The sequence below is a fragment of the Eptesicus fuscus genome, chromosome 13 (genome assembly GCF_027574615.1).
Source record: "Eptesicus fuscus isolate TK198812 chromosome 13, DD_ASM_mEF_20220401, whole genome shotgun sequence".
Lineage (NCBI taxonomy): Eukaryota > Metazoa > Chordata > Mammalia > Chiroptera > Vespertilionidae > Eptesicus > Eptesicus fuscus.
Window position 1 is genome coordinate 45,624,689 of NC_072485.1, and position 23,417 is coordinate 45,648,105.

The window sequence follows — 23,417 nt, forward strand, 5'->3', positions numbered from 1 at the left end:
TGTGTGTCCTCATTCCCCATTGGCCCCTCCCCTACTCCCCCCCCACACACACACACACACTCATGCCCTCACTCCCCTGGTGTCTGTGTCCATTGGTTAGGCTTATATGCATGCATACAAGTCCTTTGGTTGATCTCTCCCCATTACCCCCACCCTCTGAGGTTTGAGCATCTAATCGATGCTTCTCTGTCTCTGGATCTGTTCTTGTTCATCAGTTTATGTAGTTCATTATAATCCACAAATGCATGAGATCATGTGATATTTATCTTTCTCTGACTGGCTTATTTCGCTTGGCATAATGCTCTCCAGCTCCATCCATGCTGTTGCAAATGGTGGGAGTTCCTTTTTACAGCGGCATAGTATTCCATTGTGTAGATGTAAAATTCTTAATTTTTTTAACTGAGGTGTAAACATTTGGAAATAAAGACTTGCCCAGAGCTTAGATGAGTTCAAAAGATCATAGCATAAAAAGCTGTTTCTCATATACATATATACAAGCCCCAATATTTCTTTACTGAATATTAATGTATTAAAACTATCTTTATAGGAAAATATGAAAGGTCTAGTCAATTGAGAACTCTTGTTTATAATTGGTTTCATAACTATGAGCAAGAGGGGTGGGAAACAAGTCAGGTGTTTTGCAGGATTTATCCACTGAGTATAATTTAAGAAATGTACATCTCATAACCAAAACCTTTATGTTCTCTATCTTGAGCTTGCCTACTCAGCTTATGCTTGAGATCCCATCTTCACATTCCTTCTGTCCAAAAACAGTTCCAGGAGCATCCACACTGTCCATGGAGCAACTTGACAGCATTAATGAATATTTTCCCACCAGGTGAGGTCTGAGCATCTTCCATCTCTGATTGTAACCTGAATCCTACTGTGGGTCCTGGGCTCTCTTGAGAGCTGGAGGTAGACTTCTTTCCCCCTCTCTGTTTCCCCCTTTTCCTTTGCATCAGGCCAGGTAATACGGGGAGACTTTTCTGCCTGCATTCCCCTTACCTGGAGCCTAATTTCTCAGCCTTTAGTTTACATGGGGTCTATGTGCCTCTCTTTTAGCCTTTACCTTAAAGGTGATGTGATTTTCCTCTTCCTCCACAGAAATTTCCTTTTGGGGGACAGTTGCTATGTTCTCTTTGGGGCATATTTAAGAACTTGCCAAGCAGAATCAGACTATTGCTTTTGCTGTGCACGCATGAAATCCAGTGGTAGTGGGAATTTCTTTTCGAATTTCTAAGTTCTGTTTGTGGTGACATTTCTTCTCAAGGTCATTTTTCTTGTAGTGTAGCACATTGAACTCTTTCAAAATGATTCTCAGTCTAAATATTTTATGATTGACATCAAACATGAGTATCAAGGGCAAAAAAGAAGCTAATTCTAGTGGAACTACAGAGCAATGATGATCTTATTGAATGTATTTCACTATCATTTATTAAAATGCTCCAAGAGAATAAAAAATGCAAGTATCTGTTATGAAATTTTTAGGGAAAAATATTGAGGCTTCCCCTTAATATTTGGAGGCTGCTTATTATAGTGGAAAGGTAATCTTTCAGTCGTGTGTTTGAATTCTTATTCTGTTATTTATGTGGCTTGGGCAATATTCTTAAAAATTTGACCTTTATTATTATTTTTCATGTGCAAATGGTGATGACAGTTATCTCTTAAAATTTTTGAAAGTTTACAATAAGATAATGCATATGAAGCAAGCAGCACAGTACCTGGACTGCAATGGGGTTTATTAAATGATAGTACCACAGCATGCTACACACAGCAATAGCCCAGACTTTCCTTTGGAATTTATCTTTCCCACTTACCAGTAAAATTGCTTATGTACTGGAAGTCTTCAGAAAAGTTCGACTTGAGAGTTTTATTGCATTTATTCAAGCTATAGTCACCCAGCTTGAAATCTTGGAGATATATTTGACTCTTTATAGCCCTCATTTATATTCTGCTATTGCTGCCTTCTCTCCTTCTTGACAACTAGAGTGACCCAAAATTCCCACCAGCAGGCTCAGAGCCCCTTTTCTAACCAGCCTGAAGTGAGGTAGATAAGATGTTATCAAGACCTTGAGTCCTTCAAATCTTGTAGGGTTTGGAATTATTGCTCCCTGGCATAATTGGCTTAGACTTCACTTTACCCCATAAATGAAGTACTTAGTAAAGCGCCTGGATTTTTAAAAGTGTGGCTATTACTGTTGTTGTTGTTATTGTTATTTACCATTGAGCCAGGATCCGGTACACCTAGGGAAGTCCCTGAGTTACAGTAGAGTGTAGTGATCTGGAATGAGCTGTATGGGACCTGGTAGACCTGAATTCAAATCTTAAATGCACCAATTCACTAACTGCGTGGTCTTGGTCAGGTTACTTAATCACTCTATTTGTTTCCCTTACTTATAAAATAGAGACAAGGATGCTTATCTGGTGTGGTGGTTTGTCCATCTGTTTATTAATTTTAAAGCCAATGTTGAACAGATATTTATGTAGTACCCACAATATGTCAAGCACTGTGCTAACGCCATGCCAGCAAGGCACACAGCAAAGTAGCACATACACTTGGCTGCTGTATTCATGTTAAGACACATTTAGAGACAGAGCAGTAGCAGTTGGTGGCTGCCCGGATGCATTCTAGGGGGATGCACAGAGATGCAGGATTGAACATCAGCTTTGGGAGAGAGTTCCTACATCTGAGCTCAGGCTTTTGATACAGGAAGTGCCAGCCAAAGCCTGGAATAATTAGGGATTAGGATATAATAGTGCTGTGTCATGGCAGAACCCTCTTGTGACTCAGTGCTTATGGTTGGGATTTGAAGTGGTTAAGGCATTGATAGTGAAATCCGTCTTACTTCAGACTTCTCAAAAATGGGACACTGAGACTCCTTGGTGGCGGTTTTTGGCCAGCCCAACTGTCAAGAACTGTAGAAAGCAGAGACAGTAGCATATAAATGGGGCTGGTGGAGATGCTTCTGTGACTAACACATCTTTTAAGATGTTGTGGGGGCTGGGATCGAAGTCTTGTCGTTGAAGCCCGGTGACATAGCAATTAATGGCAGGATTTATTGCATCAGCATTCATGATTGGGGATGCACTAGCCCTTTTCTAACATCATAGTTGTAGGGGCAGCTGTGGTCCAGGCTGTGCAGCTGGCCACAATTGATGGCCTTAAAAACAGGGCCTTAGCCAGTTTCCACTGAATTTTGGAACTTATTCCACTGGGGATTGGTTTTGGACAAGATAATTCTTATCTCTTAGTTAAGCATTGGAGACACTATGATGCACAAAAGTAGACATTGTTAATCCTGAAAGGGATCAGTTTTCAAAAGGGAAGCTAGCTTTTGGTTGAAAATATGAAATTTTAGCTATTACAAGCATGAAAGAGTTGCATAGTGAGCTGTGAGATACTGTCAAAAGGTTTGGTGTAGTTTAGGACGTCATAGAATGCATTTTTAAGGAAGTGATGATTGAATTAAGATGTGAAGAATGAGTAAGAACTGATGGCTGTTGAAAATTAAATAAGACAATATATTAAAGCATATAGCACATAGTAAGCTCAGTAAATATAGGCTGTGGTTTTTATTGCTATTCTTTTTTTACATCAAGATAGTTTTTTGCTCGAAGTTTAAGCTATTTAGAAAAAGGTAAAGGAACACAGATGAATCATCAACATATTAATTTAAGAAGGCATACCCTGAGATTGATTATCAGGAGAGTAATAATGAGAAACAACAACATGTGAATCAATAAAATAAGAAAGGCAGGAAATACAAAATCAGTTTGGGGTCAAACTAATAAAAATTGAAATAGGTAAAATTTAGAAACCGGGAAATAGGTATGGATTGTCTAGATCAGTGGTTCTCAACCTTCCTAATGCCACGACCCTTTAATACAGTTCCTCATGTTGTGGTGACCCCCAACCATAAAATTATTTTCGTTGTTACTTCATAACTGTAATTTTGCTACTGTTATGAATCATAATGTAAATATCTGTGTTTTCCGATGGTCTTAGGCGACCCCTGTGAAAGGGTCATTTGACCCCCAAAGGGGTCGCGACCACAGGTTGAGAACCGCTGGTCTAGATTAATGTTCTTACTCCTTTTAAAGTTTCAGAGTCACCTTTATCGAGAAAGTCACTCTTCTTAAAGGTATCCAGGATATTTGAACCTGAAATTAACCAGATGCTTTCTTTATCCTCAAGGCACTCAAAACCTAGTGTGGGTGGCAGATTGTTCTGCATCAGGCTAGAATGCAAAACAGGGAGAGATAAGTACTATGAGAGAGGCATGGGCAGTGTGCTAAGGGAACAAATGAATTCTGATTAGAGGATGGCTTTCCAGAGGATGTGAATTTCAAGGTTTTCCCTGAGACAAGGAAGCTCCTTTTTAGTGTGTGTATGCTACCCATTTTAATACAGATAGGTCTTGTGTTTATATTTGTAGTTAATTTTAGGATTGTCTTCATCTTTGTTGATTTTATTTCCCTCTCTGTTAAGTTTACCTGTACTATATTCCATTGGAAACCATTGAAACTTCTGAAGATAGGGGTGGTGATCTGAGCTGATCTTGACTATTATATCCCTGGCATCTAAAATATGGACTGCAGAGAAAGATTGGAGGTAGAGGGCCATCCTATACATGATAAGGCTCACATTTTTTACATTCAAAATTGCCCTAGTGAGTTAAGAAGCTGGATGGAGGAAAGTATCTCCTGTCTTGGAACAGAGGCAGTTAACTCATGAAAATGTCCACTAGATGGCACCAAAAGTTTAAGGATTGTGGTTTCCATGGTTCCATTCACCTGCCACCTAGATCTTAAGCTCCAGGACTAGAGTTTTAAGGCTGGGTGGTGCTTGTGCTATTCCTTCAGCATATGATGAAAACGAAATAGAGGCAAGTGGAAATCTCCACATAATCAGATACTGAGGATTGTGTATATTTGGAAAGACTATAAGTATACCCAAGTGTGTACAAGTATTCAAATTGGTAGGAAAAGATGGATAATTTAATAAGTAATGTTGATTCAATTGGCTAAGTACTTTGAGAAAAAAATCTATATGTGGATATCTATAATAATAAAAGCATAATATGCTAATTAGACTGGACAGCTGAACGACCTTCTGGACGTCCTTCTGGACAACCTTTCGGACAAAGCCCGGGCTGCCAGGGCCAGGCAGCCACCGCGGCTGCGAGTACACACACACACACACACACACACACACACACACACACACACACACACACACAGTAGAGGCCCGATGCACGAGATTCGTGCAAGAGTAGGCCTTCCTTCCCCCGGCTGCCGGCCACTGGTTTCCCTCTGGCACCCGGGATCCGGGCTTCCCTCGCAGCCCCAGCTTCCTCCGGAAGATTGTCCAGGAGGACATCGGGTCTAATTAGCATATTAAGCTTTTATTATTATAGGTATCTAATATATACACATGTACATATACAATATATAGTCTTGCCGAAACCGGTTTGGCTCAGTGGATAGAGCGTAGGTCTGCGGACTGAAAGGTCCCAGGTTCGATTCCGGTCAAGGGCATGTACATTGGTTCTGGCACATCCCCGGTAGGTGGATGTTTCTCTCTCATCGATGTTTCTAGCTCTCTGTCCCTCTCCTTTCCTCTCTGTAAAAAGTCAATAAAATATATTTTTAAAAAATATATATATATAGTCTTATCATTACATTTCTAAATATATTCCATTTTTAGGTAAGGTTTTTAAAAACTTTCAAAAATTGTGGTAAATACAATTTTAAGATTTACCGTGTTACCCATTTTTAAGTGTACAGTTCAGTGTCATTAAGTACATTCACACTGTTGTCCTACCATCATCACCATCTATTCGCAGAACTCTTTTCATCTTGTTAAATGGTGGCCTGACTTTTTAAATGTAAAAATTAGAAACTGCAAATAGCTTAGAAGAAGACATAGGTGTGTTTATTTATATAATTTTGAGTTTGTTAAGATTTTTCTAGCCCTGACTGGTTTGGCTCAGTGGATAGAGCGTCGGCCTGCTGACTGAAGGGTCCCCGGTTCGATTCCGGTCAAGGGCATGTGCCTTGGTTGCGGGCACATCCCCAGTGTGGGGTGTGCAGGAGGCAGCTGATTGATGTTTCTAACTCTCTATCCTTCTCCCTTCCTCTCTGTGAAATATCAATAAAATATATTTTTTTAAAAAAAGATTTTTCTATGCCCAGCAGCAAAAGTATCAGAAGTTATATATTGATTCATTTGATCACACAAAAACAAAAACTTTGTTTCTATTTAGGTAAATACATTTACTAATTTATCACATATATTTATATACACATATATTTATTCTCTTGGAAGAATTCATCTTCATATGGTTAGAGAACTATGCCACTGAGGTCCTTTCTGGCTCTCAGCCAGGGACTACACCCCCCAATTCCTTGCCATATGACCTCTCAGAGGCGCTTTCATCTCATGGCAGCTTATTTTTTCAAAGCCTGCAAGAGAGTCCAGTCTGCTTGAGCAGACTCTTTTATAACCAATGAACAGAATATTAGTCTTACATAGCATCTATGTAGCATATTCATAATCATGGAGGGGACATCCCGTCACCTTTGCCACATAATGAAACAAAATCAAGGTTACCCCTCATGTATGTTTATCATGTGGAGGAAACATGAAATATGAATTTTAAGAAGATAGTAAAAATTGGATGAGAATAGGGGTTTGTGGGGCTTTGTTAAGTAATATATTAGACTATAATTGCATTTTATTTATTTGGAACTTATAGCTATAAAGAAACAATACAGTTAAAATTGTTTTAATATACTTAGGGAAAATATATTAGTAGAATATATTTTGGTAGAAATATATTCTACTAAATATTGGTAGAAATTATGTAAACAGTTAGTTTGTTTAGCCTAATAGTCTTCAAATTAAAAAATAAGTGGTTGGCAGAGGTTAAGATGATTTTATCTATATGCTCTCTTAAGTTTTCTTCATGGTTCTAATGATAGTAACAGAAATAATTAATATTTTTAAGGGATTCCTGTGAGCAGACATCCAATTAATTTTCCTCATTTAGTTTCACAATGACCCTATGAAGTAATATATTCCTTTTTTATACTCATATTAGAGGCCCGGTGCATGAAATTCGTGCACTTGGTGGGGGTTCCCTCAACCCCGCCTATACCCTCTCCCAGTCCGGAAGCCCTGGCCTATACCCTCTCCCACACCGTCAGTCGGACATCCTTAGTGCTGCCATGGAGACCGGCTTCTGGCTGAGTGGTGCTCCCCTGTGGGAGCGCACTGACCACCAGGAGGTAGCTCCTGCATTGAGCATCTGCCCCCGGTGGTCAGTGCGTGTCATAACAACCAGTCATTCTGCTGTCCAGTCAATTTGCATATTACCCTTTTATTATATAGGATTACAGATGAAGAAAGTGAGGCCTTAGAGTAGGTAAGTAATTTGCCAAAGGTTACAGAAATAGAAATCTGATGGAATAATGTTTTAATCCAATTAAGTTGCCTTTATTTACTAGGTTATACTGCCTGAAAAAAGTCACCTTTGCCAAGCATGCCATAGCATAAGAGCCCAAGTCTCTCTGATGTCCATCCAAGGGGCTCAGTTCTCACCTTGAAGTTTCAGGAAAAATTAAAATGGGGAATGTTACATATTCTATGATTCAGAATACATAGAATATATAAATAGGATAATAACCATTTAAAATCTGTGGAAAACAAGCTGTTGCTTCTGAATAAGCATTCATATTTCAGAATGATAGAACGTATTTAATGAGAAGAAATATATTAAAAATTAGTATGTAGATTACTTAACAAAGATGGCCCCATTCGATCCCTAGTCTAACCCAGAGTATCTATCATTTTGTAACTCACGCATCATACTTCCTTCATGGAAAACAAGGACAGAACAGAAAGACATCTTGGCTGCTGTGGCATTCTGCTCTCTACTTTCTATTCTTAATTACTTTTAATCATTAATGTCTTTACTAATTAGAAACATCCCTCAATCATGACAGCTATTTTGAACTAAGAAATTTCACAATGAATATTGAATTAGAATTGATAATGTATGTTTTTTAAAAACCCTATAGTTATTTTTGTATCAAATCCAGAGTTAAGTGCAGCTTTGTCAGAATCTTGGGGCACACACTGCCTTCATATTGACTGCTTTTTGGTGGCAGTTATCTGGATGTAACTGGAGATAAATGCTTCTCGGTATTCGATTCCTTATCTCAAGCATGCCCTCACCCAAATCCCCCTACTACCTCAGAGGCAGCAGCTCATTGTAAACTCATAGATGGCCTAATTTCCCCCATTACATTATGATACTGTCTGCTTCTGTTTTTGCAATTACATCAAGATACATAATAGGATTCTCTCTCCAGTCTTGAATTTGTTCCATTACAATGTTTTTGTTTTCATCTGTGTTTTATTTTTATTATTGAGGTATTGATGGTAGCAGTGTATGTGTTAGCCTTCCTTTTTGTCTGGAAATTTGTCATTCATAGGCCTTTTTGTCCAGAACTCATTCTGTGTTTGGGTGAGCCTATCTTCTATAGTTGGATTATGATAGGTGTTCCCACCAAAATTAGAGACTTTGGGAAAAGAACCATTTGTATGATATTTAATTATGGAGGGTGGTTAACTTGGAATAGTAATAATTCTGGGCATTGAAACAGCCTGAAAATGCAATTCCGCTTTTCAGATACTCAGTGGTTTCCAAGGAAATGTCCAAACCACTGGACAGGAATGAAGGGCATGGGGCCAGTGAAAGGGAGCCCCTATGCCAGTGATGGCAAACCTATGACACGCATGTCAACACTGACACGCGTAGCCATTTCTGATGACACGCGGCCGCATGCCGAGGATGAAACATTTGCTGCTCCTGAGGATGAAACATTTTCGACTAGAGTCTTGGAGTTAGTTTTTTCTTCAAAGTGACACACTACCCGAGTTATACTCAGTTTTTTGGCGAAGTTTGACATACCAAGCTCAAAAGGTTGCCCATCACTGCCCTATGCACTGTGGTGTCCTCAGCATTCCTGTCACTCATTTGGTACAGATGAACTCAACACTTACTCCTGGCCAGGCTTGTTTCTGAAAGGTGGGAATGTTACTGTGTGCCACAGGTCATGGTCTCTGTCTTTGAGTATTTATCTCTCAGTCCCATGGAGGAGAAAAACACAAAGCAGAAATTGCAACCTATCCACATGTGGAGTACAAAATGAGAATACTTCACACTAGCAGTGGAAAACAAGCTTTTTGCTTCTGAACAGAAGAGTAATTGAAGACCAGAAATGAACCTAAATAAAAGGCTGAAGTGAAGTAGGGTCTAGATAAAGCCATTATGTGTTTCCTCTTTTATGTCCAGTGAAATATTTTTAACAGCAGAACTCCAAAAATACATCATAACAGTGAATTTAAAAATTGCTTTGAAGAAATGCCATTTCTCTGATATAAGGAAGTCATAAATATTATGAACATTTTGGTGATACAAAAATAGCAAAGTAAGAAGATTAGTTCTCACCAAATGGGTTTTATGGCCTCAGTAATAACACTGCTTTATTTTCACTATTTTCAGTAGAGAAAACACTACATGTAACTAATGTATTTGGATTAACTCCTCTGTGCTTCATTTATTCTGGGAAGGATTAGTAACAAAGCTAGATTTTTGAACTTTGGGGGAGGAATATGCTTTTTTGAAACATCTGATTTTATACATGTTTCTAAACAACCATGTTCATAAACTCAAAATGATACCCAGGAGAAATGAACTAACCAGGACTCAGCTCCTTAGGGTGTAACTGGTGGCTAACCAGAGCAATAACTACAAAAGTAAGAACAGTGGGGTAGTACTCAGTCGAGGGTTAATCCACAGGCACTATTCCTGGCCTGGCGTGAGGGCAGGTACTGCTCCTTCCTCATCCTTACAGGTGGTGCTTCCCCAGCCTCAGATAGTTTCTTTACACACAGGCACTGATTAGTACTTGGCTGGATGTTCCAGGTTAGTGGTCAGCAAACTGCGGCTCGCGAGCCACATGCAGCTCTTTGGCCCCTTGAGTTTTTAGCAAAGGCCAGCTTAGGAGTACCCTAATTAAGTTAATAACAATGTACCTACCTATATAGTTTAAGTTTAAAAAATTTGGCTCTCAAGAAATTTCAATCGTTGTACTGTTGATATTTGGCTCTGTTGACTAATGAGTTTGCCGACCACTGTTCCAGGTGGACCCTTTGCAGGTGCCCAGAGTTCTTTTCTCTGTGTCACACACTTCTGCTGCTCTGCCATGCATATGGAGAGGCCTTGTTCCCCGCTCTGGACTCTTGTCTCTGTATCCTCAACTAAAGGCTTCTTAGTTAAGGCCAGGCTTTGCCTGGATTCTCCCTCCCTGCTCTCAGTAAAATAGGCATCTTAATAGAAAAATGTAAAGTACAGAAATAGACTCAGAATATGTAGAATCCTATATAGTAAAGAGCTAATATGCAAATGACCGGTCACTATGATGCACACTGACCACCAGAGGGAAGACACTCAATGCAGGAGCTGCCCCCTGGTGGTCAGTGCGCTCCCACAGGGGGATCACTACTCAGCCAGAAGCCTGGCTCATGGCTCGCGAGCACAGTGTCAATGGCGGGAGCCTCTCCTGCCTTCGCGGCAGTGCTAAGGATGTCCACCTGCCAGCTTAGGCCTGCTCCCAAGGGCTCTCGGACTGTGAGAGGCTGCAGGCTGGGCTGAGGGACTCCCCCCTCCAAGTGCACAAATTTTGTGCACCATGGAAGCAATTTAGAATCTATGAAAGAATGAGCTCTCAAAGCACTCTTGTTTTGTTCATATTTTAAAGAAATAATTCCCATGCTATATAAATCATTAAAAAGTATAGTCAAACGTCGTTTCTCGAACATCTCCCTTCCAAACAGTTCAGTTCTTGACCAAGTTGTTCACAGAAAAAATGTCTTGGTTGTGGAACCAAATTTCGGTTTTCAAACTGACAACCCTTTCAAGCTAATACCTCAGCATGACAAAAAGCATCTCTCAGGCAACAAAGGAGAGAATGCTTTTGTTGCTGACATACTCAGCATTTAGCACAATTGTAAAACATAAAAAGGCCATCAAGAGTGCTAATGTTGCCAAGGGTGTGAAAGAAACTGATCACAAATAATTGAAGAGGTAGAAAAACTGTTGATTTGTTTTTTAAATTTAGTATATATAAAAAAATATATATATATATCCTATGTAATAAAAGCCTAATATGTAAGTTGTCTCCTCGGTGGTCATTCGACCGGGAGTTCAACCACTCGCTATGACGTGTGCTGACCACAAGGAGGCAGTGCTGAACATGGTGGGCATTGGCCAGGAGAGAGTGTGCTGCCCACTCGGCTTCTGTGCAGCACTGCTGAGTGGCCCAGAGGCCCGCTCTGTGCCCCGGCCTGCGGCGTCTGGCTGTACTCACTGCATCTTTGTGTGGGGACTTGGGCACCGTGACTCAGGCCCAGGGTGTGTGCATGGGGGCCCGGGGGCACAGGTGCTGCCCAGGGCCCAGAGGTCAGCTGGGACCTGCCCTTCCACGCTAGATGCTCTCACTTCGATTGCCAGCCAGGCCTAGGGACCGTGCCCATGCACGAATTTTGTGCACCGGGCCTCTAGTATATATGTATGTATTTTAAAATCTTTATTGTTGAAAGTGTTACATATGTCCCCTGTTTTTCCCCATTGCCCTCTTCTGTTTTAAAGTATTACATATGTTTCCCCCCAGTACCTGCCCCCTATCCCAGGCCTTCCCCACCCTATTGTCTGTGTCCATGGGTTATGCATATGTGCATACACGTTATTTGGTTGATCTCTTCTCACCCACCCACCTACCCTCACCTTCCCTCTGAGATTCTACAGTTTGTTCCATGCTTCTATGTCTCTGGATCTATTTTGTTCATCAGTTTATTTTATTCATTCGATTCTACATATGAGTGAGATCATGTGATACCTGTCTTTCTCTGACTGGCTTATTTCGCTGAGCATAATATTTTCCAACTGTTGTGGATTTGGATAAACAAAAAGCAGTGAGCCAGTGACAGCCATTTCAGAGGCAGTGATATGAGAACAAGCAAGGATGCTGCATGCTGAACTGAAAGACACCCCTGGAACGAGTGCTGAAAGTGATTCGTTTAAGACTAGTAGGAGGTGGTTCGATAAATTTAAGAAAATACTTCTTTATTTCTAGATTAAACAATACATTAGACATGTACTATATATAAGAAAGCTTAAAAGGAATCATTTGGGGGTCTGGAATGGATTAATTCAATTTACATTACTTTTAATGGGAAAAATGATTTGATTTTTGAACAAATCACTTCTTGAACAGCCTTCTGGAACAAATTAAGTTCGAGAACCTTTTTAAAGATGGACAATATCTAAGTTCATTTTATAAGGCAGTGTAACTTTGCTACCAAAACCTGACAAAAATATGAAAATTGTTAGCACCTTTCACCCGTAAATGTATATAAAAACATATTCTCAATAATGGTAAATTGAGCCACACAACATTTAAATACACCGTGACAAATAAGAATGCAGTTTTATAAAGTCTATTAATATAATTTTTCTACAATAGACCAAAAGAAAAAGAGGTCGCAGGTGCCTCCATAATTTCCAATGAAGCATTAATTAAAATTCAGTATCCATTTTGGATACAAACTCTTAGTAAACCAAAAACATAACATGATAAATGTTTTCCAAGATACCAGCTGACAGCATTCTTAATACTAAAATAGAGAAAGCTGAAGAAGCAAGAAGTAAGATGGGGATATTGCCATCACAATTATTCTATATTGGTCTAGCTAGGAAACCTTTGGAGCAGTGGTCACCAGCCGGTGGTCTGCGCGCCATTGGTGGTCCATGAGTTCCGAAAGGTTGGCGACCTCTGGTCTAGAATGTCAGCCTGTGGGGGGAAAAAAGTGAATTAAAAAGAACTAAATAAGGAGGTGAAATAGGAGCTGATAACATTATTATTTACACTTAACTGTTTACAAATGAGGGAGGAGCAATATTTTCCGTGTTGAGACTGAAACTATTTTTGAGCCTCTCCCCCACATTTTTCAAGAAGAAAAAAATCATAATGTTTCTACTCTCTAGTTTTCTGCCTATCACTTATTGCAGTTTGGAATGAAATCATTGGCATTTTAGATTTTTATAATTTGTTTTTGTAGCACTTCTGTCAAAAATAATTAGTGATGATTTCATTTCTCCTAGGACCTAGGATATTTAAAAATTATGTAGTATATATTTTGTTTGTTTTTAATAGTTACTGCCAGTTTTTATACCATCTTCCCTTTTACTAAGTTTTTTTGCAAATTTAAATTCATGTGTGGTCAGCTAAAGTAGAATCTGGAATAGCTTTTAAGGATGGAAATGTGGTTGGTAGATTTTCTGAGTTCTTATGTGGTTTGAATGTCTTTTACTGGATTTTTGAATGAATGCTAGCAAGACCAGATTGAAAGGGTTGGTGTGTGTGTCTTTTTCAAGATTCTGTAGCTAATGCTGAGTTATTTTTCTGGCATTTATTGTTATTGAGCAGAAATCTGAGGCCAATAGACTATTTTTCCTTGGTGAATCATCTTTTCATTTAAATGCTGGTTTGATTTTACTTTTTAATTCACATGTTTTATGTGGATCTACCTTTTTATTACATTTGCTTGTGAGTAAAATGAAACATTTCAACCTGAAAATTCAAGTAGTTCTTTAGTTCAAGGCATGTTTTTCTTTCAGTTCATTGATTTTTGAACCACACAACACATTTAAAGAATAATACACTGTGAACAAATAGGAATGTGGTTTTATAAAATCTATTACTATAATCTTTTATATCAGTAGATCAAAAGAAAAAGTCACACAGTAATATCCACAGATTCCAAAGAAGCATTAATAAAAATTCAATATCCATTTGTGATACAAACTCTTTGGAGAATGCTTTTTTTCCTAATCCTCACCCAAGGATATTTTTTTCCAATGATTTTCAGAAAGTGGAAGGAAGGGAGGAGGGAAGAAGGGAAGAGGGAAGAGAGAAAGAGAGGAGCATTAATATGAGAGAGACACATTGATTGGTTACTTCCCCCATGAACCCCAACCAGTGCTGGGGAACCTGCAACTGAGGTATGTGCTCTTGACCAGGAATAGAACCTGTGACCCTTTGGTCTTCAGGCCTATGCTCTAACCACAGAAAAATTTAGGCCAGGGCTGAGAATGCTTTTTATATGCATACTAGAGGCCCAGTGCAGGATTGAATCATGCACGTGTAGGGTCCCCTACACGCTTACACTTTCGCTTTCGATCACGGGGGAGCTGGGTGCCTGTCCGCTGGTGCACCAGGCCTTTCAGAAGCCTCCAGCGTGGCGGAGGCTTCTGAAAGGCCTGGTGCCTGAGCGGTCAGGCACCCAGCTCCCATGCTTTTGCTTTTGATCGGGGGGAGCTGGGTGCCTGTCTGCTGGTGCACCAGGCCTTTCAGAAGCCTCCGGTGTGGCTTCTGAAAGGCCTGGTGCTTCAGCGGACAGGCACCCAGCTCCCCTGTTTTTGTTGGTCCGCGGTGGGACGTGAGCTTGCTATCCCAGAGGCCCCTTCTGTGCCGCAGCACAGCCATGGCACAGACGCTGAGCTCGAGCCGCCGCTGGCGACACAAGCTCAGCATCCCGCCGGCCCAATCAGCCACCCCGGCCACCCCGAGTCCCGCCCCCCGCGCCTCCTGGCCAATCGTGGGCATAGCGAAGGTACAGTCAATTTGCATATTTGTCTATTATTAGGTAGGATTTCATGTGCTGGATTTGTCCATGTCTATAATATTTTATCTTGTCACTCCTGTCTCTTTCGGGCCATTCCTTTTGAGGTTTAAGAATTTTTCTTGAGCTTGTATTTGCTTTGTTATCTGTGTATATATATATATGTGTATATGTTATATGTGTATATATATATATGTATGTGTGTGTATGTGTATATATGTATATATATACATATATATATACATATATACACACACACACACACACACACACTAGAGGCCTGATGCATGAAGATTCATGCAAGAATGGGCCTTCCTTCCCCTGGCTGCCAGCACTGCCTTCGCTCCAGACCTGAGCCGCTTTTCTGCCTTTGCTCTGGCCCAGAGCTGCCTTTCCGCCTTCCTACACTGCCCAGAAGCCTGGGCGGCTGGGGTGGTGTGGAATGCCTGCATCGTTGCCATGGTGACGGCACAGGCATCCTGCCTCGCCCCCAGCTGCTTGGTGCCTCTGTATGCAAATTAACCCACCATCTTTGTTGGGTTAATTTGCATACTCACTCCTGATTGGCTGGTGGGCATCATGAAGGTATGGTCAATTTGCATCTTTCTCTTTTATTAGTGTAGATATTTTTTTCTCATAGCAAATCTCTTGTTTGCTGACTCCATTTAAAAATTTCACCAATCATGCTTTTCAAACCTAGATCATATTGTGCTTCCCATCTGTGTGTGTGTGTGTGTGTGTGTGTATTTAACATGGAACGCTTCATGAATTTGCATGTCATCCTTGCACAGGGGCCATGCTAATCTCTGTATCATTCCAATTTTAGTATATGTGCTGCCAAAGTGAGCACTACAATTTTCTATTTTCATAAATAATAATGTACCCCAAAATCCTGTTGAGTATGTGAGTTGGAGATTTTATAATGATTTCTCTTTTTTAGGACAGGAAGTTTACTTGGGGTGGCCAGTTGATGGGGCATTATTTGGATTTGTCAGCTCGGTCCCTCTTTTTCACTGATGAGTATTTTCATGGTCCAGTCATCTTTGTTTTTATTCATTTTATCTGCTAAGAGGCAGGGTGGCTTTTGTCAGAGACTGTGTTGGTTCCTTTCAAATACTTGAAAAACCACCAAACAGGAGACATTCTAGATTTTCTCAAGCTTTATTTTGCCACTTGAGAGACCCAGAAATCTGTAAGGGAACTTAAAGCTATAGAACTAGAAGCCGCCAAAGCAAGGAGCATTGTCCTGGTGCTCCAAGATAGGTTTCTGTGTTTACTATGACAATTCAAGCTAGAAAGCTCTATGCCTTCATTTTTCCTTCTTTGCTTCCTCCTCCTCTGCTCTCATTCCCTCCCACCCCCTTCTTAATCTTACTTATTTTGTCTCGGTGTCCTTTTTCAATATTTATTGCAAAATATATCATACATTAAGAACAGAGTAGAGAATTATTTGTACAGTTTAGGGAAAAATTGGAAAGTGAATACATACTTAATTACTAACTAGCTCGAACACAAGAGGTCAGACCCCATGACCATTCCCCAAACATAACTCCTCTCTCTCTCCTGGAGGTAACCACTTCCCTGACTTTTGAATGATCTTGTTCTTGCTTTTGTTTACATTTTAATAACCTAGCTCAGTGATGGCAAACCTCTGACACGCGTGTCAGTGCCATTTCTGATGACACGCGGCCGCTGAGCCGGCCGCATGCCGAGGATGAAACATTTATGTTATTTAAACTATAAATATCGCGAAATAATGTTTTTTCCTCAAAGGGACACACTACCGGAGTTATGCTCAGTTTTTTGGCGAAGTTTGAAACACCAAGCTCAAAAGGTTGCCCATCACTGACCTAGCTATACTCTTAACTAATATGATGTAGTTTTGCTGGATTTATTTTATAGGAAATGAATTAATATTGTATGTTTTCATTTGTTACTTTCTTCTTTTGCTCAATATCATATTTGTGAGATTCATCCATGTTCTTGAATGAGGTAGTAGTTTGTTAATTTTCTTTATTTTTGTTTAAATATATTTTTATTGATTTCAGAGAGGAAGGGTCTCGGGTTCGATTCCGGTCAAGGGCATGTACCTTGGTTGCGGGCACATCCCCAATGGGAGATGTGCAGGAGGCAGGTGATTTCTAACTCTATCCCTCTTTCTTCCTCTCTGTGAAAAATCAATAAAATATATTTTTTAAAAAAAGAGAGAGAGAGAGAAAAAGTTAGTTACCTACAAGGAGTACCCATAAGGACTGTCAGCTGATTTCTCAACAGAAGCTATGCAGGCCAGAAGGGAGTGGCAAGAAATAGTAAAAGTGATGAACAGCAAGAACCTATAACCAAGATTATTCTACCCAGCAAAGCTATCATTTAGAATTGAAGGTCAGATAAAGAGCTTCACAGACAAGAAAAGAGTTCATCACCACCAAACCAGGATTATATGAAATGCTGAAGGGTATTCTTTAAGAAGAGGAAGAAGAAAAAACCAAGATGGCGCCATAGGTTAAACACCTAACCCGCAGCCGGGCACAACAATTTCAAAAATACAACTAGAGGTCAGAACGGTCATCGTCCAGAACCACAGGAAAGCTGGCGGACTGAAATGCCCACAGCTGGGGAGAAGGAGAAGGCCACGGGGACAGTCGGGGGAGCCGCAAAAGCCTGAGGTATGGAGAAACGGACGGAGACACGAGCACGCGCGCCTGCGGGGAGGATGGAGCCGGAGAGGAAGGGGCGGCTGACGGCCTGGCCGGCGTTCACCGGCAGGAAGGAGATAAAGGCTCCGGATTGCGCTGAGCGCCGGCTCCGACTGCACTGAACCCCGCTCCGGGCGAAACCCTGGGAAGCCAGGCGCAGGCTGGGGGAATGAATCTGGGCTGTGGGGCGCAGGCACAGAGGAGCGGCGGAAGGCAGAGCTCCAGAGGTGCGCGCAGGAAAGGGCGCAAAGGACGGACTGTTGCCTGCGCCACTGAACTGCCCTAGCGGGAAGGAGACAAGGGCTCCGGACCGGGCTGAACCCCAGTTCCGACTGCACTGAACCCCAGTTCCGGGCGAAACCCTGGGAAGCCAGGCACATGCTGGGGGAATGAATTTGGCCTGTGGGGCAGAGGCACAGAGGAGCGGCGGCTCCAGAGGCGCACACGGGAGGGCGCGCAGAGGAGGGACTGTTGCCTGCGCCACTGAACGGCCCTGCTGGGAAGGAGACAAAGGCGCCAGACTGCGCTGAGACCCAGTTCCAACTACATTGAAACCCAGTTCCAGGCAGCGGGCGAAACTCCAGGGCGCGTTTCTCTCAGAGGTGTTTGTAAGGAATACAGAGGGACACAGACACAGGAGCCTCATGTCTCCTGCACAGCAACTCTTCCTATATAGACAAAGAGGGTCCTCATGGACAATTGGCCTGGAGGACAATTCCTCCTAGTGACACCAACAACAATCAAGACTTAACTGTAGATACTCACTCAGTTTCGCAACTGCGCCGCCCCCGCAGGCCGCCCGGCCCGGGGCACTGGGGACGCGGCGGCGGCAGCGGCGCCCGGAGCCCGGCGGCCGCCCAGCGCCCATCCCCACCGCGAGGCCCCCGCGCGCCTGGTTCCGCGGGCCGCCCTCTCCGTGCACCTCCCGGCGCCACTAGACCTCAGTAGAGTTGACTGAATTCAAGGGATTAAGAAGAACAAATTGGGGAATTCGAAAAAGATGACGGCGGAGGTGAAGGCTGATGTGTTGCCTCACATGGCAGTTTCAGAAATACAACTGGAACATGGACTAGTGAGGGTGGCGACTGCTGCTCGCGTCTCCCCAGACCGGGCGGCTGCTCCTCTCAGTCAGCACCGCAGCCGGGGCCATGGGCTCATGGGCGCCGCAGCAGCTGCTGTGGCGGCGGCCGCGGACTCGGCGCAGCGGCTCTCTGTGAAGGAAGAGACCATCTTTCTGCAGGAGGGGCGCATCCGCGCCACCGACCTGGCCGAACTGCGCAGTGAGATCCTCGAGGCCCCGGAGGCTGCCAACACCGATTTGGAGGATTCTTAGGAGTTCTCATCTTACATTCAAGCCCTTTAAGCCATTTTGACAGAGGAGAATCAAGAAGGCGGCTAAGTTAAACAAAGGAACTGCGAACTCCACCGCGCACAGCAATTTCAGGGGCACGAATGGAGGACAGAGCCTCTGCCATCCAGAACTACAGGAGAGATGGCTGAATGGTAGATTTATAGCTAAGAGGGAAGAGGAAACCAGCGAAATCGGAGGGGATGAGGTGTGGAGGCGCGTGGGTCTGGTTGGTGGCGGGGGAAAGGGGCTTTTGTTCCAAACCTAGGGGAGATTAGCTCTCCATCACACTGAAATCCAGCTTCTGGGGACCCGTGGGAGACCCAGATGCCTGCGGGGAGAGGCGGGACTCTTGCGGAGGTGCCAAGCGCCCCTGGGTCTGGGGGAGGCCGCGCTCCCCTGGGTCCGAGTGAGGCCAGGGGTCCATAGATCCAGGTGAGGCCTCGCGCATCTAGGCCCGGGTGAGCCCAAGTGGCCCTGGGTCTGGGAGAGGCCAAACATCCCTGGGTCCAGGTGAGACCATGTGTCCCTGGATCGGGTGAGGCCTCGTGAACCTAGGCCCGGGTGAGCCCAAGTGGCCCTGGGTCTGGGAGAGGCCAAGTGGCCCTGGGTCCGGGAGAGGCCATGTGTCCCTGGATCCGGGTGAGGCCTCGTGCACCTAGGCCCGGGTGAGCCCAAGTGGCCCTGGGTCTGGGAGAGGCCAAGCATCCCTGTGTCCGGGTGAGACCATGTGTCCCTGGATACGGGTGAGGCCTCGTGCACCTAGGCCCGGGTGAGCCCAAGTGGCCCTGGGTCTGGGAGAGGCCAATCGTCCCTGGGTCCGGGTGAGACCATGTGTCCCTGGATCCAGATGAGGCCTCGTGCACCTAGGCCCGGGTGAGCCCAAGTGGCCCTGGGTCTGGGAGAGGCCAAGCGTCCCTGTGTCCGGGTGAGACCATGTGTCCCTGGATCCGGGTGAGGCCTCGAGCACCTAGGCCCGGGTGAGGCCACGTGCCCCTCGGTCTGGAAAAGACCAAGCGCCCCTGGGTCCAGGTGAGACCATGTGTCCCTGGATCCGGGTGAGGCCTCGTGCACCTAGGCCCGGGTGAGCCCAAGTGGCCCTGGGTCTGGGAGAGGCCAAGCGTCCCTGGGTCCGGGTGAGACCATGCGTCCCTGGATCCGGTTGAGGCCTCGTGCACCTAGGCCCGGGTGAGCCCAAGTGGCCCTGGGTCTGGGAGAGGCCAAGCGTCCCTGGGTCCGGGTGAGACCATGCGTCCCTGGATCCGGATGAGGCCTCGTGCACCTAGGCCCGGGTGAGCCCAAGTGGCCCTGGGTCTGGGAGAGGCCAAGTGTCCCTGGGTCCGGGTGAGACCATGCGTCCCTGGATCCTGGTGAGGCCTCGTGCACCTAGGCCCGGGTGAGCCCAAGTGGCCCTGGGTCTAGGAGAGGCCAAGCGTCCCTGTGTCCGGGTGAGACCATGTGTCCCTGGATCCGGGTGAGGCCTCGTGCACCTAGGCTCGGGTGAGCCCAAGTGGCCCTGGGTCTGGGAGAGGCCAAGCGTCCCTGGGTCCGGGTGCGACCATGTGTCCCTGGATCCGCATGAGGCCTCGTGCACCTAGGTCCGGGTGAGCCCAAGTGGCCCTGGGTCTGGGAGAGGCCAAGCGTCCCTGGGTCCGGGTGCGACCATGTGTCCCTGGATCCAGATGAGGCCTCGTGCACCTAGGTCCGGGTGAGCCCAAGTGGCCCTGGGTCTGGGAGAGGCCAAGCGTCCCTGGGTCCGGGTGAGACCATGTGTCCCTGGATCCAGATGAGGCCTCGTGCACCTAGGTCCGGGTGAGCCCAAGTGGCCCTGGGTCTGGGAGAGGCCAAGCGTCCCTGTGTCCGGGTGAGACCATGTGTCCCTGGATCCGGGTGAGGCCTCGTGCACCTAGGCCCGGGTGAGCCCAAGTGGCCCTGGGTCTGGGCGAGGCCAAGCGTCCCTGGGTCCGGGTGCGACCATGTGTCCCTGGATCCAGATGAGGCCTCGTGCACCTAGGTCCGGGTGAGCCCAAGTGGCCCTGGGTCTGGGAGAGGCCAAGCGTCCCTGTGTCCGGGTGAGACCATGTGTCCCTGGATCCGGGTGAGGCCTCGTGCACCTAGGCCCGGGTGAGCCCAAGTGGCCCTGGGTCTGGGAGAGGCCAAGCGTCCCTGGGTCCGGGTGCGACCATGTGTCCCTGGATCCAGATGAGGCCTCGTGCACCTAGGTCCGGGTGAGCCCAAGTGGCCCTGGGTCTGGGAGAGGCCAAGCGTCCCTGGGTCCGGGTGCGACCATGTGTCCCTGGATCCAGATGAGGCCTCGTGCACCTAGGTCCGGGTGAGCCCAAGTGGCCCTGGGTCTGGGAGAGGCCAAGCGTCCCTGTGTCCGGGTGAGACCATGTGTCCCTGGATCCGGGTGAGGCCTCGTGCACCTAGGCCCGGGTGAGCCCAAGTGGCCCTGGGTCTGGGAGAGGCCAAGCGTCCCTGGGTCCGGGTGCGACCATGTGTCCCTGGATCCAGTTGAGGCCTCGTGCACCTAGGTCCGGGTGAGCCCAAGTGGCCCTGGGTCTGGGAGAGGCCAAGCGTCCCTGGGTCCGGGTGCGACCATGTGTCCCTGGATCCAGATGAGGCCTCGTGCACCTAGGCCCGGGTGAGCCCAAGTGGCCCTGGGTCTGGGAGAGGCCAAGCGTCCCTGTGTCCGGGTGAGACCATGTGTCCCTGGATCCGGGTGAGGCCTTGTGCACCTAGGCCCGGGTGAGCCCAAGTGGCCCTGGGTCTGGGAGAGGCCAAGCGTCCCTGGGTCCGGCTGCGACCATGTGTCCCTGGATCCAGATGAGGCCTCGTGCACCTAGGTCCGGGTGAGCCCAAGTGGCCCTGGGTCTGGGAGAGGCCAAGCGTCCCTGGGTCCGAGTGCGACCATGTGTCCCTGGATCCAGATGAGGCCTCGTGCACCTAGGCCCGGGTGAGCCCAAGTGGCCCTGGGTCTGGGAGAGGCCAAGTGTCCCTGGGTCCGGGTGAAGCCAGAGCCTGGGTCCGGGTGAGGCCGTGTGCCCCTGGATCCAACCGGGTGAGGCTGGGTCCCAGGCCCGGGTGAGACCACGCGCCCCTTGGGTATGGGTGAGGCCACGTGCCCCTTAGTCCGGGTGACGCCGTGCCCCTGGGTTCGGCCGAGACCTAACCAGAGGGAGTCGGACCTCCGTTACCGCCATTTGTCCACCATCCAGAGCTGGGGGGTCAGTGCTGACATGTACACATAAGGAACTACTGGACATTGAAATTGAGTCTCAAAAGAACTGTTGGTCCAGGGGGAAGCTCGCTACAGACTGATTCATTTGCCTGTCAGCATAACTATTATTGCTCGTCTCACATTCAGTGCTTATTAGTATATATCTAGTGACATATGATCTCGCTCATCTAGGGGAAATGATGAACAACATAGACTGAGGAACAAGAACAGAACCAGAAGCAAGGAGGCATCGATCGGACTATCGGGCCTCAGAGGGAGGATAGGGGAGGGTAGGGGGAGGGTGGGGGGGAGGGGGAGAGTTCAACCAAAGGACCTGTATGCATGCATATAAGCCTATCCAACGGTTAAGTTCAACAGGGGATTGGGGCATGCGTGGGGAGAGGGGTGGGATGGGAATGGGGGGATGAGGACAAATATGTGACACCTTAATCAATAAAGAAATTAAAAAAAAAAAAAAAAAAGAAAAAAAAAAGAAGAGGAAGAAGAAAAAGGTAAAGATAAAAATTATGAACAACAAAATGACAACAAATACATACCTATCAACAAATGCATCTAAAAATCAAGTGAATAAAAAAATCTGATGAACAGAATAAACTGATGAATATAATAGAGTCAGGGACATAGGAAGGGAGTGCACTGACAATTCTCAGGGGGAAGGGGATGTGAGGGGTGCGGGAAGAGATTGGACAAAAATCTTACACCTATGGATGAAGACAGTGGCAAGGGGTAAGGGCATGGGGTGGGGTGGGGAATCAGGTGGAGGGGAGTTATGGGGGGAAAAAAGAGGAACATCTGTAATAATCTGAACAATAAAGATTTATTAAAAAAAACAAAACATCAATGATGAGAGAATCATTGATCAGCTGTCTCCTGCACGCCCCACACTGGTGATCGAGCCTGTCACCCTTTCATGTGCCCTGACCAGGAATAGAACCATGACCTCATGGTTCATAGGTCATTGCTGTTTTAATTTTCATTCCATTGTATGTGTAACCATAATTTATTCACCCATCTTGGGACAATTTTGAACAATGCTACTCTCAACATCCTTATGTCTTTGTATCTAGAGTGTTGATTAAATCACACCAAACTGCCTTTCCAATGCAGTGGCCTCAGTATATAGTCATGTTTGTGAGTACCTGTTTTACCTCCTTCCAACTCTTGATATCATCACACACTTGTTTACCAGTCATTTTGATAGGTACTTGGCTCAGTACCAAAGCAGTCCCCTGGGTATGTGGGGCAGAGGAGGTAGCTTCCTGTCTGTCTTGCCCATGTACTGAGGTACAGCTCTTTGGAGGAAGGCCCTCCTTGTAGAATCCTCATCCAGAGGCACCCTGGGTTTGGTCTTGTCTCCCAAACCAAAGCAAGACTTGCAAA

The 23,417-nt window shown here is 45.4% G+C and overlaps 1 protein-coding gene and 1 non-coding gene across 7 annotated transcripts in view; one reads left to right on the forward strand and one right to left on the reverse strand.

Annotated features, from left to right (window-relative positions):
- RBMXL2 (RBMX like 2) overlaps positions 1-23,417 on the forward strand; it is a 136,417-nt gene that overhangs the window by 5,661 nt on the left and 107,339 nt on the right. The window lies entirely within an intron of this gene.
- LOC114234956 (U6 spliceosomal RNA) lies at positions 15,499-15,602 on the reverse strand. The gene has a single exon (XR_003621137.1). It is a non-coding gene; the product is annotated as a U6 spliceosomal RNA (small nuclear RNA).